Source organism: Salvelinus alpinus, chromosome 32 (genome assembly GCF_045679555.1).
Source record: "Salvelinus alpinus chromosome 32, SLU_Salpinus.1, whole genome shotgun sequence".
NCBI classification, from domain to species: Eukaryota; Metazoa; Chordata; class Actinopteri; order Salmoniformes; family Salmonidae; genus Salvelinus; species Salvelinus alpinus.
The window spans coordinates 25,870,685-25,891,068 of NC_092117.1; the positions used below are offsets into that span (position 1 = coordinate 25,870,685).

The following is a 20,384-nucleotide window of genomic DNA, read 5'->3' on the forward strand; positions in this document are numbered from 1 at the left end:
TGGTGTTGATTCCACTGTGATTCCACTGTGATTCCACTGTGATTCCACCGCACTAGAATCAACATTTAAATATAACACTCACAACTAGGCTTGGGAGGTATACCGTATATACCATATACCAGGGAATTTGGAAATAGCCACGGGATGGTTTTTCAATACCGTTTTTCAATAAATTGTCATATTTGTAGCTACTTTTTAAATAACTACCTGCAGTCAACTTGTGCAATATGTTACGAGATTCACCTTCATTTCATCTGTCACATTATGTGATATTATGAAGCTTCCTGTAGTTCCCCAGAACGGTTCAGACAGCACAACAGGAGAAAGCAGGAGCAGGTGAGTCCAGCTGTTTATTGACAGGGGTCACGTTTTATATTGAAAGTCAACAGTGTTGTCTTGCTTCAATCGAGTGATCAGGGATGTGCAAGTGTAATTTTCCTTCACAGAAAATACATTAATGCAACACATCCTGCAGAAAATAGATTCATTTTCATCAAATGACAACAGAAGTGTAACACTATTTGGCTGTCAGCCACACAAGGAAATTAGCTTGCAATGAACAAACTAGGTCTTTTCTCCAAAAACGATATGGGTCCATCATATTTCTAATGTTTATCATAGAAAGAATGTAGCCAGCTACATTTCCTAATGTTTTGCTTAATGTTAATCGTGCATTTTACCTGAGAAAAGTAGTCTGGCTACACCGAGAAAAGTACAGGAGAAAAGTAGCTACACATCAGTCAAAGTGTGTCTGCTGATAGAATGCCCGTTTGTGAATTCTGGAGTGGAGAAGTGCAACTGAAGCACAAAATGAGTCTAATGCCGAGTAGAAATTACAACAAGGAGCATTTTAGAACCCTAAGTTTAACTTGCTATCTAAGTAAGTGGCTGAATTAATAAGGTGACGGGGCAACATATTGTGTTAGCTTTCTGCCGTGTTTGAGAAGTAAACCCCTATGGATGAGTTATCTGTACAGCTGCCACTGCAGCTTGATTTCCTTGCATTTTTTTCTCCTCTCCGTTCTCGGCCTCTCTGCTCCTCCCCCATCTTCTCTGAGCAGAGCAGGCAGGCCCGTTGCCCTAGCGACTCCACGCAGACACAGCGTGTACACATGCTGCTCCAGAGCCAGCACTGTTCTTCCATCACACAAGCATGGTCAATATATGTATAACTTTATGAGCTTGATTGACTATTTTTGTTTGCGCTCATTAGCATATTTAGCTAGCAACCTCCAAGGAAATTTGCTATTACTTGTGCTAATTTAGTTTTTGTTTTAATAGACGCCCAATGGGCTTTTTTTGCAGGTCTTTTGCCGCCCCCTTCTGTACTAAACTGGTAATTCCTTAAATCCTGGGATGAGAAAAGGACGGTATGATGATATGAAAATCTGAATAATGCCCAACCCTACCCACAACACTTTTTACCTCAACACCACCAACATTTGCTGTGTACTATTATGTTTTTACATTTTTTTAAATCAAATCAGCCATTTGATTCTGATAGTATCAGCAGAACCAACTTCTGTTATCAACTCCAATCTTCACTCACAGTAAATGTAAATGTCATTGTAGCATCTTTACAGTGGACACACAATATTTAAACATTGAGGTTTAAGGTTGTTGGGTTTAGTGTTGCGAGCAAGAGAGACCTCCTGTCCTTTGGGCACTCTGCAATCTATGATAATTCTCTCCGATATTCTTTCCACAACATGGCAGTGCTTCCACCAGGGCACACAATGCCTTCTCCATCTCACACTCTCTTCCTCTAGTAATCCACTCTTCTACTCTACTCTTCTCTCCCTCTCTCTCTCGCTCACACTACTCTTCTTTTCCATCAGCCAAATCCCCTCTTCATCTCCCAGTCTGCCACTCTTGGATCTTCTCTCTGTCTACTTTCCATTTACTGTGTGTTTAAACACTGAGCTCAAATTGACATGGAGTGCAAAAAATTCAACCCAACAAACAAACAGATGATTAAAGTGTTGAACTGAACAGAACTGAACAGACAGAATTGTGTATTTCAGAATGCTGATTGTAGGGGAGGTTTTATAAAAGACTGAGAGAGCACCCCTTTCTGAGGAGCCACAGATTAGAACACGGTTAATAGGACTATATCCAACTGCAGTACTGCAATACTAAATTACCAGTCTCCTCTGCTATAGCCACTCTGGCTACTGTGCTGGTCTGTACACTATAAGCTACAGTAATACTCAGTACTGCAGTGATGTATTCAAGGTCCTACAGTAACACGGCCATATAAGGGCAAAGTATTTAAGGCGCAACCTTGCTACCCCACTCCGTCTCAGGGCTTGACGAATGTATACAGCTGTCGACATGGCAACAGCAGCTAGACACAGGACATACAATGGACGTCCAGCATGATAAACAGATATGCAGGCAGGCACAGGGTCGGTCCTGGCCATTCTGCCGCCCTACGCAAGACAAAGAAATTGTCATCCTTACTAGAACAGTACCAGTAAGTAAAATAAGGTTGAAAAGATGTTGAAATGAGATTCACTTTAGGTTCTGAATGAAAGGTGAAAAGACCTAATTTATCGACATCTATGTTTGGGCCAAATCAAGGCTGGACCAGACCGGACAAAATCTGAACCAAACATTGACTTCTATGATTGGTTCAGATTTGGTCCGGACCGTGGCACGTGGACATCAAGGCCGGTCCAGACTGCAACAAAATTGTTTTTTTTATATGTTATAGGAGGTGCGTCTTGGTCAATCAGCCGACATAGGCAGTCATCTAATCCTGCCTAATGAGCGTGCCGGGGCAGGCACATACACACCTACTGTACACACACATTCTATACACACGCATACTTTACACACACATACTTTACAAGCACATACTTTACACACACATACTTTACAAGCACATACTGTACACACATTCTTTACACACACATACTCTACACACACATACTCTACACACACATACTGTACACACACATGAAGAGCCCATAGAGGCTATTCCCCAGGTCCAGAAATACAATGTCATAAATGAACAGGATTTAGTGAATGGACAAGCATGGACAAGCACAATTATAACGGCACTCTGGACAGAACTGGATGAGTTCTCTCTCTTCATCCCTCTCTCCCTCTCTTTCTCTCCCTCTTCATCCCTCTCTCTCTCTCCCTCTTCATCCCTCTCTCCCTCTCCCTCTCTCCCTCTTCATCCCTATCTCTCCCTCTCTCTCTCCCTCTTTCATCCCTCTCTCTCTCTCTCTCCCACACATACACAGACACATTCCATTTCACGTTGTTGAGGCACTTCCCAGATGGTAACCTGACACTCTCTGAAGGCATACTCTCCATTCAATACTCTGAAAGACACTGAGTGTCCTTGCTGAGAAAATAAATGATTGTCAGTTGTTGAAGCAGTGTCAGCATCAGTGAAGAGTAAATGAGTGTAATATAAAGCTCTCATATTGTGTGTCTGTACGTGTCTGCATGTGTGTGTTCGTATGTGTGTATGTATGTGTGTACGGGTACGCCGTGTCTCAGATATTAGTATCATACCGTCCTTCTAAACTTAGCGTAGGAGCTAGGCTGGCAGAAGATTCTGGTGAAGGATCCGGTGAAGAGCAGAATGTAATGTGGGAATGTGTGTGATCCTATTCCTGCCGCTATCGGAGCCACCATGCCCTGCCAGGGACAGAGACCCATCCGGAAGCCTGGGAAACCTGACCCCAGGTCTAGGGGAGGACCCGCTGATGACAGAGCCATCACTACCCGAGGGGAACGGGGGATAAGGGGGGACAAAGGGGTAAGAAGGGGTAAGAGAGTACAGGATGTCAACACCCAGATCATATGACAAAAGAAAGGTGTACAAGATATTCACACAAGGACACCAGCAGAGGTGCAGGTGAGCATGAAGTCTTACTAGAGCAACACAAAACCATACATTGAAACACAATAGCCTACATACAGTATCTCATCAAGGGATGGTTAAACTGGGCTGAAGTAAATGAGAGTAAATATCGTGAAGAAACAAATACATCCCACTAGTGGGAGCTACTCTATCCACACACTTGATCCAGGGGAACCCATTCAGCCCAAACAACCAGTACAGTTATGACAGTAACCAAACCCCCACAGGACTGAAACTAGAGTTCAGTCTTTGGGACCTGTCTCTTCATGTCCCGGAGAAGGTGACAAGCCTCTTACCTGCACAACACCTCCCAGCCACCGTGAATAGCTAAAGTTAGCATGTCAGCCCGTGTTACAAGGTTACAGTAAACATGCAGAGTAATATTCCAGTGTGTGTGTGTGTGTGTGTGTGTGTGTGTGTGTGTGTGTGTGTGTGTGTGTGTGTGTGTGTGTGTGTGTGTGTGTGTGTGTGTGTGTGTGTGTGTGTGTGAGAGAGAGAGAGAGAGAGAGAGAGAGAGAGAGAGAGAGAGAGAGAGAGAAAGAGTGCCACAGGTAACTTCCACAAAACTGCGAACGATCTGAGAGACAGGCGAGAAGGGCCTTCCTTCTATGCCATCAAAAGGAACATAAAACTCTACATACCAATAAGGATCTGGCAAAAAATACTTCAATCAATTATAGAACCCAATGCCTTTTATGGTTGTGAGGTCAGGGGTCCACTGACCAAACAATAATTCACAAAATGGGATAAACTTTTTGCAGAATTCAGCAAAAATATCCTCCATGAATTGAATTGAATTGAATTTATTTTGGGTAACAGACATATAGAACAAAATGTACAATGTGGACCCAGAGGATATCACTTGAAAGTACTTTGTTTCCAAAGTGGTCCTCGATGGTAAAAACAATGTACATGTAAAATGTAAAACACCAAATAATGCATGCAGAGCAGAATTAGGCTGATAACCGCTAATTATCAAAATACAGAAAAGAGACGTTCAATTATAAACCCACCTAAAAGGAAGCGATTCCCAATCCTTCCATAACAAAGCCATCAACGACAGAGAAATTAACCTGGAGAACAGTTCCCTAAGCAAGCTGGCACTGGGGCTCTGTACACAAACACAAACACATCCCACAGAGCCCCAGGACAGCAACACAATTAGACCAAACCAAATCAAAACAAAAACATAATTACTTGACACACTGGAAAGAATTAACAAATAAATTGAGCAAACTAGAATGCTATTTGGCCCTAAACAGAGAGTACACAGTGGCAGAATACCTGACCACTGTGGAAGAATAACTGTCCACTGTGTCTAGAATACCTCTAGACACATATTTCCCTCAGATTACACAGACCCATAAAGAGTTTGAAAACGAATCCAGTTTGATAAACACCCATACTGTATCTATTGAATGAAATACCACAGTGTGCCATCACAGCAGCAAGATTTGTGACCTGTTGCCACAAGAAAAGGGCAACCAGTGAAGAACAAACACCATTGTAAATACAACCCATATTTATGTTTATTTATTTTCCCATTTGTACTTTAACTATTTGTACATCGTTACAACACTGTATGTAGCCATAATATGACATTTGAAATGTCTCTATTCCTATGGAACTTTTTGTGAGTGTAATGTTTACTGTTTATTTTTATTGTTTATTTCACTTTTGTTTATTATCTATTTCACTTGCTTTGGCAATGTTAACATATGTTTCCCATGCTAATAAAGCCCCTTGAATTGAATTGAAAGGAAAGGAAAGAAGGAAGGAGGGAGGAAGCGTAGTGGCAGAATGAGCATTTTAAGATCTCCCTGAGATACACACAGGATAGTTAGGGGTCACGTGGAGGTCAAACAGTCACCATCAACATGGGAGGAGACAGCAGAGACAACTATTGTCAGGATTGTCTCATTCCCTGGGATCAGCCAACTCTTCACTATACACTACACTATATGTGTATGTGTGTGTGTGCAAACGCAAAAAATCCGGTCCGAGTGTAACATCTGTCTGAGGAATCCCTGTGTGTATTAATGTCCCAGCCTACAGTAATTACACCTATTGAAATGATTGGGAGTTGTGATCAAAAATGAGGGTTAAGCCCATCACAGAGACAAAGAGGAGTACAAAAGCTGGAGAGAAGAAAAAGAAGTCAAAGAAAGAAGAAAAAAAAATATATATATATAGAGAGAGATGGGAGAGAGGGGAGAGAGAGAGAAAAGAGAGGCAAAACCAAAGATCAGGATGTCAAACAAAGCGATATAGAGAGATGGAGAGGTAATGGTCTAGTCGACCTTGTTCAATGACAGACGTGGGCCACACAGGATAGAGCCATCCAAAGGTCTGAGACGGGGAGACCTCTCTTCTCTCTATTTATCAGTCTCTGTCCCTCTCTGTGTCTGGGTGTCTCTTTCTCAAACATTATCTCTCTGTGTGCCAATCACTATGAGTATATACATTAAAAGTGACAGAGGGAAATTAAACCTTAAGTGGAACTGTGACATTCACTTGACATTACAGTCTGCTTTGCACTCTTAGTGTTCTCCGTTCTTGCAGCTGCTAGTTCAATGTGATGTCATGTAAAGCTAGAATGGCTGTACATTTATTGAAATAAAAGAGCCCCGGCGCAGTACTTGGACAAACGATCAAATCATGAGCAGCACATTATTAAAGAAAGTGATGACTAATTGGGAAAGGAGCAGATCAGTGGAGGGGAACAAGTCATGACTCAACAGCTGGCCTGGCCAGGAAAGAGAGAGAGCGAGTATGCCGGGAGACAGAGAAGATGGAAGGGACTGTGAGTGGTACCTTGACTGTAAAGCCTACAAACAGATGGATGTTGTTCAAGAAAAGGCTTTTACAATCAAAGCCACCAGCAAATTATATTCCTTCACTTTGGCAGTGAATCTTTTTGAGAAAAACACTTTGAGACATGGGTAAGAGTCAACCATCTCAGAATTCAAAAATACCTGTAGCTATCTCCATGGAGACCAGCCAGTGAATAGGATTCCTGTGATGTCTGTAGGTGAAAAACTTCACAGGGCGTGCTTCCTCAGAAGGGAGAGAAAGAAAAGTACTCTCGTTGATGCTTCCCCTCTCTCTGACCAAGCCTTCTCTTTGTCCTCTCCTGGTGTAACTATTAGGGCCGGGAACTGCCAGGGACCTGAAGACATTATTATCATGACGATTCTATATGTATTGTGATTCTAATGATTCTATATGTATAGTGATTCTCATGATTCTCTATGTATTGTGATTCTAATGATTCTCTATGTATTGTGATTCTAATGATTCTATATGTATAGTGATTCTAATGATTCTATATGTATTGCGATTCTAATGATTCTATATGTATTGTGATTCTAATGATTCTCTATGTATTGTGATTCTAATGATTCTATATGTATTGTGATTCTAATGATTCTATATGCATAGTGATTCTAATGATTCTATATGTATTGTGATTCTAATGATTCTCTATGTATTGTGATTCTAATGATTCTATATGTATAGTGATTCTAATGATTCTATATGTATTGTGATTCTAATGATTCTATATGTATTGTGATTCTAATGATTCTATATGTATTGTGATTCTAATGATTCTATATGTATTGTGATTCTAACGATTCGATATGTATTGTGATTCTAACGATTCTATAAGTATTGTGATTCTAACGATTCTATATATATTTTGATTCTAACGATTCTATACGTATTGTGATTCTAATGATTCTATATGTATTGTGATTCTAATGATTCTATATGTATTGTGATTCTAATGATTCTATATGTATTTTGATTCTAATGATTCTATATGTATTGTGATTCTAATGATTCTATATGTATTGTGATTCTAATGATTCTATATGTATTGTGATTCTAATGATTCTATATGTATTTTGATTCTAACGGTTCTATATGTATTGTGATTCTAATGATTCTAGATGTATTTTGATTCTAACGATTCGATATGTATTGTGATTCTAATGATTCTATATGTATTTTGATTTGATACTGTGATTTTATTGTGATTTGATGTTCCAAACAGATTGCTCACTATGCAGTGTCTGCTGCAGAGAGACAAGCGAGAGCATGAGGAAACCAGTTTTGATCAGTCAGTGATTTAAAAAGAAGATGGAGAACAAGCTAAAGGATGAAATATACCAGAGTTTTGACGCAGGTACAGTCAATTAGCGCTAGCTAATGCTACCTACAGTAGCAACACATTTTTTTAACTAGATTTTTTTTCTGCTGTAATATTGTCAAAAACAATACTGTGATATGTAACTGTATCAATCACCCCCCCCCCCCCCCCCCCATCACTAACTATTGTTTTTGAGAATTCTTTATAGAATGCAGGGCTGCAACAGCGATCAAATCAATTCTGTTCTTTTCATAGGAAAATAGACTATACCTTGGCGTGAGGGTTAGGACTGAAGTACCAGTGATATCAGTGAGAGATCTTAGAGTGAGGTTTTGAGTGATCCCACTGTGCAAAAACTGCTTGAATCAACTTGCTTCTACGTCATTTCAACAACAAAAAAATGTATGTGATGGTGTTAAATCAAAGTGGAAAACTGATTGGATTTTTTTTAAAGTCGTCCAACTTTGAACCTAAATCCAATGACATGGTAAGATGTTTTGTTGATTTCACATTGAATTCAATTTAGTTGACAACGCAAGCTTACAAAGAAAACAGTGAATGTTCCTTTGTGGCCGAGTTACATTTTTGTCTTAAATCTGCTTGAAAATCAAAGGCAAGACTTATGATTCATAAATTCCCAAAACCCTATCCAGCTTTAGGAAAAAATAACTGTTAAATGAGAAAATGCATTCCATCACATGAATAATAATCCCCTCTGCAAAAAAGAAAGCAGTGAAAAATAATGACAATGATTTCCATAAATGCAGAGGCTACTTTTAGACAGCAGCCCAATTTTTTTGACCAATCAGATCAGCTCTGAAAAATATCTGATGTGAAAAGATCTGATGTGATTGTTCAAAAAAACAATTAGTGGCACAAATATCAGAATTGGGCTGCCTGTGTAAACGCAGCCTTAATTTCCATTTATTCATGAGGGGTCGTCAAAGCCCTGGCAGCTCATCCATGCGACCCACGATGCACTGCTCCGGTGGCAGAACTTGGACGGGGAAGAGGGGAATTGTGGGTAAAGGGAGGAGGGTTGGGTGAGAGGAGGCAGTGTGCTGGAGGCTTTTGCTTGTGAGCGTGATGTCATGGCCTCTCCTGGGTGATCTAGAGTAGAGGAAGAGTTCTCATTGAGCTGTAGGCTAGCTAGCTCTTCTAGACAGACAGGCCGACAGACTGGAGACAGCCCAAGGCAGGACCTATAGAGACTAGATGTAGATAAGCAGATGCAAGGATATAAGTGGTATACATACGCTATCCTAGACAGACTAGTCTCTTATAGGGGACTGTGTTCTCTCAGAGGTGCTCTGTATTTTACTGTACATGACTGCATGCCAACCGGCAGACATCAGCTTCCTAAGGGCTCAACTACCCTTCACATCTTGACAGATGGGCTGGAAATCCATCTTTGTATCTACACAGAGGAAGCTTTAGGGTTCAGCATATGATCAGTCAGGTTGTCACGCTAACCATGGTCACAGGAGACAATATGCGGCAGTATCGGTTATGTTGGTACATTAATTAGCTGATGAGGTAATACACCTCTCTTTGGCTTTTTAATAATTAATGTGAAACAATATTGTGTCTGTGGAGTGGAATACAACTCCAAACTGCTCTTCTTACTAAGCAGACTAAACAAAGACCCATATATTTTAGACCCACAGCCATGACTCCTACAAGACTAAAGCCAATAGCAGATTAAGATGACCACTTTTAGATAAACCTGGAAACAACAAATGAACAAATCTTAGATATTATTCTTCACTGCTAGCATATGCCAAGAACCCCGGTGCGGTGAGGAACAGTGGCCAAAGCTGCAAGACGGTACGGCATACAAATGACAACCTCTACTTAGGGCGACTACATCATTGCCATGGTAACATTACACAAAGCCCCAAACAAACCTAAACCAAAAGAGAGTCTTAAAAAAAAATGCTGTCTGGAGAAATAGGTGGAAAACCACTGAAATGCCTCCCTCCCGTCAGTACTTAACCTCCCCCTCCTTAAAGCATTGAGAATAGAGGAACAAAGAGCTTCATGCGTGCGTCTTTCCACAATGCCAAGTTAACTTCAGAGACCTGTTCAGCTGCACTATTAGATAATGCTAAACGCCTATTACACTGATGTGGACTTAACCGCTTCCTGTTTCCTTCGGAGCAAAATAGAGGCACGCCAGTGGTCCCTACAGACGTGTCGGGTGCAGGGGGTAGTTTGATCTCTTCCAATTCCCTATATGCCACCATACAAATGTCACAGATGCCAAATAGGTTGACCACAATGCATCAAGCATAAACTCGAGCATACTAACTGATTACCTATGAGGAAATTCATTACACAGGCTTGTAGTTAACTTATTAGGTTGGACCCAGTTAATAGTCTCATATTGATCTCTCTAGTCACCGTCCATTTATTTGGGGGCCTACGGGGTGAAACATACCCCATTCCTACTTCTGTGATTTGTACCATTACTGTTGGCTGACTGTTACAGCGAAACTGTATTCCAGCACTAGGCCTAATCCTTTATAGGCTTACAACACGATTTACAAATCCAATTTCCTTCTTCCCGGAAGGCTATGGGCTTGACTGAGCGGACAATATAGATAAACAAACTTGAATACATTCATCTGAAAATGTATCTACAGTATGGCCGCCTAGCTTGCAAAATATACTGCAAACAAATGTTTCTTTGTCCCTCCACTGAGGTTTACATATGCTGTGGGCACTTCCCTGAAAGGAATGACCAAACCTTCCAAGTCTTTATTTCTGGAAGGATGTGATGTCATCACTCTGTCACAGTGACAGGTCCGAGCTGTGACATCACTCTCACCTCACTGCCGATGTCATCTGACACCTGCCAATCAAACCATGGTGTGCTGAGGACATCTCTCCATCTCCTGTGAGCCACTGTTGTTACCTGTGGTTGCCAGCAGTCCTGGCTGATGCAATAACCCAGGAGGAAGACTACGTGACACGTGACACGTGACACAATTTGACTCTTACAGCATGTGACTCGCTTAACACATGAATGTAAGCAGACTGTTTGTCTAAGGCCATATAGGCTACAGTGCATGACAAATAATGTTGATGCCAAGTTTTAAAAAATGATGATGGAATTATTATTGTGGGTTAATGTCAGTCCTACACATGAAAGCTAAAATGTTGCTGACTGCTGTAGCAGAAAATCACAAGGTAAAGGAGAATACTACGTACAACAATACACAACTAGCCTTAAAGTTACAATACTACGTACAACAGTACACAACTAGCCTTAAAGATACAATACTACGTACAACAATACACAACTAGCCTTAAAGTTACAATACTACGTACAACAATACACAACTAGCCTTAAAGTTACAATACTACGTACAACAGTACACAACTAGCCTTAAAGTTACAATACTACGTACAACAATACACAACTAGCCTTAAAGTTACAATACTACGTACAACAATACACAACTAGCCTTAAAGTTACAATACTACGTACAACAGTACACAACTAGCCTTAAAGTTACAATACTACGTACAACAGTACACAACTAGCCTTAAAGTTACAATACTACGTACAACAATACACAACTAGCCTTAAAGTTACAATACTACGTACAACAGTACACAACTAGCCTTAAAGTTACAATACTACGTACAACAGTACACAACTAGCCTTAAAGTTACAATACTACGTACAACAGTACACAACTAGCCTTAAAGTTACAATACTACGTACAACAGTACACAACTAGCATTAAAGTTACAATACTACGTACAACAGTACACAACTAGCCTTAAAGTTACAATACTACGTACAACAATACACAACTATCCTTAAAGTTACAATACTACGTACAACAGTACACAACTAGCCTTAAAGTTACAATACTACGTACAACAGTACACAACTAGCATTAAAGTTACAATACTACGTACAACAGTACACAACTAGCCTTAAAGTTACAATACTACGTACAACAGTACACAACTAGCCTTAAAGTTACAATACTACGTACAACAGTACACAACTAGCCTTAAAGTTACAATACTACGTACAACAGTACACAACTAGCCTTAAAGTTACAATACTACGTACAACAGTACACAACTAGCCTTAAAGTTACAATACTACGTACAACAATACACAACTATCCTTAAAGTTACAATACTACGTACAACAGTACACAACTAGCCTTAAAGTTACAATACTACGTACAACAGTACACAACTAGCATTAAAGTTACAATACTACGTACAACAGTACACAACTAGCCTTAAAGTTACAATACTACGTACAACAATACACAACTAGCCTTAAAGTTACAATACTACGTACAACAGTACACAACTAGCCTTAAAGTTACAATACTACGTACAACAATACACAACTAGCCTTAAAGTTACAATACTACGTACAACAGTACACAACTAGCCTTAAAGTTACAATACTACGTACAACAGTACACAACTAGCCTTAAAGTTACAATACTACGTACAACAATACACAACTAGCCTTAAAGTTACAATACTACGTACAACAGTACACAACTAGCCTTAAAGTTACAATACTACGTACAACAATACACAACTAGCCTTAAAGTTACAATACTACGTACAACAGTACACAACTAGCCTTAAAGTTACAATACTACGTACAACAGTACACAACTAGCCTTAAAGTTACAATACTACGTACAACAGTACACAACTAGCCTTAAAGTTACAATACTACGTACAACAGTACACAACTAGCCTTAAAGTTACAATACTACGTACAACAGTACACAACTAGCCTTAAAGTTACAATACTACGTACAACAGTACACAACTAGCATTAAAGTTACAATACTACGTACAACAGTACACAACTAGCCTTAAAGTTACAATACTACGTACAACAGTACACAACTAGCCTTAAAGTTACAATACTACGTACAACAGTACACAACTAGCCTTAAAGTTACAATACTACGTACAACAGTACACAACTAGCCTTAAAGTTACAATACTACGTACAACAGTACACAACTAGCCTTAAAGTTACAATACTACGTACAACAGTACACAACTAGCATTAAAGTTACAATACTACGTACAACAGTACACAACTAGCCTTAAAGTTACAATACTACGTACAACAGTACACAACTAGCCTTAAAGTTACAATACTACGTACAACAGTACACAACTAGCCTTAAAGTTACAATACTACGTACAACAGTACACAACTAGCCTTAAAGTTACAATACTACGTACAACAGTACACAACTAGCCTTAAAGTTACAATACTACGTACAACAGTACACAACTAGCCTTAAAGTTACAATACTACGTACAACAGTACACAACTAGCATTAAAGTTACAATACTACGTACAACAGTACACAACTAGCCTTAAAGTTACAATACTACGTACAACAGTACACAACTAGCCTTAAAGTTACAATACTACGTACAACAGTACACAACTAGCCTTAAAGTTACAATACTACGTACAACAGTACACAACTAGCCTTAAAGTTACAATACTACGTACAACAGTACACAACTAGCCTTAAAGTTACAATACTACGTACAACAATACACAACTATCCTTAAAGTTACAATACTACGTACAACAGTACACAACTAGCCTTAAAGTTACAATACTACGTACAACAGTACACAACTAGCATTAAAGTTACAATACTACGTACAACAGTACACAACTAGCCTTAAAGTTACAATACTACGTACAACAGTACACAACTAGCCTTAAAGTTACAATACTACGTACAACAGTACACAACTAGCCTTAAAGTTACAATACTACGTACAACAGTACACAACTAGCCTTAAAGTTACAATACTACGTACAACAGTACACAACTAGCCTTAAAGTTACAATACTACGTACAACAATACACAACTATCCTTAAAGTTACAATACTACGTACAACAGTACACAACTAGCCTTAAAGTTACAATACTACGTACAACAGTACACAACTAGCATTAAAGTTACAATACTACGTACAACAGTACACAACTAGCCTTAAAGTTACAATACTACGTACAACAATACACAACTAGCCTTAAAGTTACAATACTACGTACAACAGTACACAACTAGCCTTAAAGTTACAATACTACGTACAACAATACACAACTAGCCTTAAAGTTACAATACTACGTACAACAGTACACAACTAGCCTTAAAGTTACAATACTACGTACAACAGTACACAACTAGCCTTAAAGTTACAATACTACGTACAACAATACACAACTAGCCTTAAAGTTACAATACTACGTACAACAGTACACAACTAGCCTTAAAGTTACAATACTACGTACAACAATACACAACTAGCCTTAAAGTTACAATACTACGTACAACAGTACACAACTAGCCTTAAAGTTACAATACTACGTACAACAGTACACAACTAGCCTTAAAGTTACAATACTACGTACAACAGTACACAACTAGCCTTAAAGTTACAATACTACGTACAACAGTACACAACTAGCCTTAAAGTTACAATACTACGTACAACAGTACACAACTAGCCTTAAAGTTACAATACTACGTACAACAGTACACAACTAGCCTTAAAGTTACAATACTACGTACAACAGTACACAACTAGCCTTAAAGTTACAATACTACGTACAACAGTACACAACTAGCCTTAAAGTTACAATACTACGTACAACAGTACACAACTAGCCTTAAAGTTACAATACTACGTACAACAGTACACAACTAGCCTTAAAGTTACAATACTACGTACAACAATACACAACTAGCCTTAAAGTTACAATACTACGTACAACAGTACACAACTAGCCTTAAAGTTACAATACTACGTACAACAATACACAACTAGCCTTAAAGTTACAATACTACGTACAACAATACACAACTAGCCTTAAAGTTACAATACTACGTACAACAGTACACAACTAGCCTTAAAGTTACAATACTACGTACAACAGTACACAACTAGCCTTAAAGTTACAATACTACGTACAACAATACACAACTAGCCTTAAAGTTACAATACTACGTACAACAGTACACAACTAGCCTTAAAGTTACAATACTACGTACAACAGTACACAACTAGCCTTAAAGTTACAATACTACGTACAACAGTACACAACTAGCCTTAAAGTTACAATACTACGTACAACAGTACACAACTAGCATTAAAGTTACAATACTACGTACAACAGTACACAACTAGCCTTAAAGTTACAATACTACGTACAACAATACACAACTATCCTTAAAGTTACAATACTACGTACAACAGTACACAACTAGCCTTAAAGTTACAATACTACGTACAACAGTACACAACTAGCATTAAAGTTACAATACTACGTACAACAGTACACAACTAGCCTTAAAGTTACAATACTACGTACAACAGTACACAACTAGCCTTAAAGTTACAATACTACGTACAACAGTACACAACTAGCCTTAAAGTTACAATACTACGTACAACAGTACACAACTAGCCTTAAAGTTACAATACTACGTACAACAGTACACAACTAGCCTTAAAGTTACAATACTACGTACAACAATACACAACTATCCTTAAAGTTACAATACTACGTACAACAGTACACAACTAGCCTTAAAGTTACAATACTACGTACAACAGTACACAACTAGCATTAAAGTTACAATACTACGTACAACAGTACACAACTAGCCTTAAAGTTACAATACTACGTACAACAATACACAACTAGCCTTAAAGTTACAATACTACGTACAACAGTACACAACTAGCCTTAAAGTTACAATACTACGTACAACAATACACAACTAGCCTTAAAGTTACAATACTACGTACAACAGTACACAACTAGCCTTAAAGTTACAATACTACGTACAACAGTACACAACTAGCCTTAAAGTTACAATACTACGTACAACAATACACAACTAGCCTTAAAGTTACAATACTACGTACAACAGTACACAACTAGCCTTAAAGTTACAATACTACGTACAACAATACACAACTAGCCTTAAAGTTACAATACTACGTACAACAGTACACAACTAGCCTTAAAGTTACAATACTACGTACAACAGTACACAACTAGCCTTAAAGTTACAATACTACGTACAACAGTACACAACTAGCCTTAAAGTTACAATACTACGTACAACAGTACACAACTAGCCTTAAAGTTACAATACTACGTACAACAGTACACAACTAGCCTTAAAGTTACAATACTACGTACAACAGTACACAACTAGCATTAAAGTTACAATACTACGTACAACAGTACACAACTAGCCTTAAAGTTACAATACTACGTACAACAGTACACAACTAGCCTTAAAGTTACAATACTACGTACAACAGTACACAACTAGCCTTAAAGTTACAATACTACGTACAACAGTACACAACTAGCCTTAAAGTTACAATACTACGTACAACAGTACACAACTAGCCTTAAAGTTACAATACTACGTACAACAGTACACAACTAGCATTAAAGTTACAATACTACGTACAACAGTACACAACTAGCCTTAAAGTTACAATACTACGTACAACAGTACACAACTAGCCTTAAAGTTACAATACTACGTACAACAGTACACAACTAGCCTTAAAGTTACAATACTACGTACAACAGTACACAACTAGCCTTAAAGTTACAATACTACGTACAACAGTACACAACTAGCCTTAAAGTTACAATACTACGTACAACAGTACACAACTAGCCTTAAAGTTACAATACTACGTACAACAGTACACAACTAGCATTAAAGTTACAATACTACGTACAACAGTACACAACTAGCCTTAAAGTTACAATACTACGTACAACAGTACACAACTAGCCTTAAAGTTACAATACTACGTACAACAGTACACAACTAGCCTTAAAGTTACAATACTACGTACAACAGTACACAACTAGCCTTAAAGTTACAATACTACGTACAACAGTACACAACTAGCCTTAAAGTTACAATACTACGTACAACAATACACAACTATCCTTAAAGTTACAATACTACGTACAACAGTACACAACTAGCCTTAAAGTTACAATACTACGTACAACAGTACACAACTAGCATTAAAGTTACAATACTACGTACAACAGTACACAACTAGCCTTAAAGTTACAATACTACGTACAACAGTACACAACTAGCCTTAAAGTTACAATACTACGTACAACAGTACACAACTAGCCTTAAAGTTACAATACTACGTACAACAGTACACAACTAGCCTTAAAGTTACAATACTACGTACAACAGTACACAACTAGCCTTAAAGTTACAATACTACGTACAACAATACACAACTATCCTTAAAGTTACAATACTACGTACAACAGTACACAACTAGCCTTAAAGTTACAATACTACGTACAACAGTACACAACTAGCATTAAAGTTACAATACTACGTACAACAGTACACAACTAGCCTTAAAGTTACAATACTACGTACAACAATACACAACTAGCCTTAAAGTTACAATACTACGTACAACAGTACACAACTAGCCTTAAAGTTACAATACTACGTACAACAATACACAACTAGCCTTAAAGTTACAATACTACGTACAACAGTACACAACTAGCCTTAAAGTTACAATACTACGTACAACAGTACACAACTAGCCTTAAAGTTACAATACTACGTACAACAATACACAACTAGCCTTAAAGTTACAATACTACGTACAACAGTACACAACTAGCCTTAAAGTTACAATACTACGTACAACAATACACAACTAGCCTTAAAGTTACAATACTACGTACAACAGTACACAACTAGCCTTAAAGTTACAATACTACGTACAACAGTACACAACTAGCCTTAAAGTTACAATACTACGTACAACAGTACACAACTAGCCTTAAAGTTACAATACTACGTACAACAGTACACAACTAGCCTTAAAGTTACAATACTACGTACAACAGTACACAACTAGCCTTAAAGTTACAATACTACGTACAACAGTACACAACTAGCCTTAAAGTTACAATACTACGTACAACAGTACACAACTAGCCTTAAAGTTACAATACTACGTACAACAGTACACAACTAGCCTTAAAGTTACAATACTACGTACAACAGTACACAACTAGCCTTAAAGTTACAATACTACGTACAACAGTACACAACTAGCCTTAAAGTTACAATACTACGTACAACAGTACACAACTAGCCTTAAAGTTACAATACTACGTACAACAGTACACAACTAGCCTTAAAGTTACAATACTACGTACAACAGTACACAACTAGCCTTAAAGTTACAATACTACGTACAACAGTACACAACTAGCATTAAAGTTACAATACTACGTACAACAGTACACAACTAGCCTTAAAGTTACAATACTACATACAACAGTACACAACTAGCCTTAAAGTTACAATACTACGTACAACAGTACACAACTAGCCTTAAAGTTACAATACTACGTACAACAGTACACAACTAGCCTTAAAGTTACAATACTACGTACAACAGTACACAACTAGCCTTAAAGTTACAATACTACGTACAACAGTACACAACTAGCCTTAAAGTTACAATACTACGTACAACAGTACACAACTAGCCTTAAAGTTACAATACTACGTACAACAGTACACAACTAGCCTTAAAGTTACAATACTACGTACAACAGTACACAACTAGCCTTAAAGTTACAATACTACGTACAACAGTACACAACTAGCCTTAACGTTACAATACTACGTACAACAGTACACAACTAGCCTTAAAGTTACAATACTACGTACAACAGTACACAACTAGCCTTAAAGTTACAATACTACGTACAACAGTACACAACTAGCATTAAAGTTACAATACTACGTACAACAGTACACAACTAGCCTTAAAGTTACAATACTACGTACAACAGTACACAACTAGCCTTAAAGTTACAATACTACGTACAACAATACACAACTAGCCTTAAAGTTACAATACTACGTACAACAATACACAACTAGCCTTAAAGTTACAATACTACGTACAACAGTACACAACTAGCCTTAAAGTTACAATACTACGTACAACAGTACACAACTAGCCTTAAAGTTACAATACTACGTACAACAATACACAACTAGCCTTAAAGTTACAATACTACGTACAACAGTACACAACTAGCCTTAAAGTTACAATACTACGTACAACAGTACACAACTAGCCTTAAAGTTACAATACTACGTACAACAATACACAACTAGCCTTAAAGTTACAATACTACGTACAACAGTACACAACTAGCCTTAAAGTTACAATACTACGTACAACAATACACAACTAGCCTTAAAGTTACAATACTACGTACAACAGTACACAACTAGCCTTAAAGTTACAATACTACGTACAACAGTACACAACTAGCCTTAAAGTTACAATACTACGTACAACAATACACAACTAGCCTTAAAGTTACAATACTACGTACAACAGTACACAACTAGCCTTAAAGTTACAATACTACGTACAACAATACACAACTAGCCTTAAAGTTACAATACTACGTACAACAGTACACAACTAGCCTTAAAGTTACAATACTACGTACAACAGTACACAACTAGCCTTAAAGTTACAATACTACGTACAACAGTACACAACTAGCCTTAAAGTTACAATACTACGTACAACAGTACACAACTAGCCTTAAAGTTACAATACTACGTACAACAGTACACAACTAGCCTTAAAGTTACAATACTACGTACAACAGTACACAACTAGCCTTAAAGTTACAATACTACGTACAACAGTACACAACTAGCCTTAAAGTTACAATACTACGTACAACAGTACACAACTAGCCTTAAAGTTACAATACTACGTACAACAGTACACAACTAGCCTTAAAGTTACAATACTACGTACAACAGTACACAACTAGCATTAAAGTTACAATACTACGTACAACAGTACACAACTAGCCTTAAAGTTACAATACTACGTACAACAGTACACAACTAGCCTTAAAGTTACAATACTACGTACAACAGTACACAACTAGCCTTAAAGTTACAATACTACGTACAACAGTACACAACTAGCCTTAAAGTTACAATACTACGTACAACAGTACACAACTAGCCTTAAAGTTACAATACTACATACAACAGTACACAACTAGCCTTAAAGTTACAATACTACGTACAACAGTACACAACTAGCCTTAAAGTTACAATACTACGTACAACAGTACACAACTAGCCTTAAAGTTACAATACTACGTACAACAGTACACAACTAGCCTTAAAGTTACAATACTACGTACAACAGTACACAACTA

The 20,384-nt window shown here is 37.9% G+C and overlaps 1 protein-coding gene across 2 annotated transcripts in view; it reads right to left on the minus strand.

Moving 5' to 3' along the window:
* slc8a1b (solute carrier family 8 member 1b) overlaps positions 1-20,384 on the minus strand; it is a 269,512-nt gene that overhangs the window by 109,458 nt on the left and 139,670 nt on the right. The window lies entirely within an intron of this gene.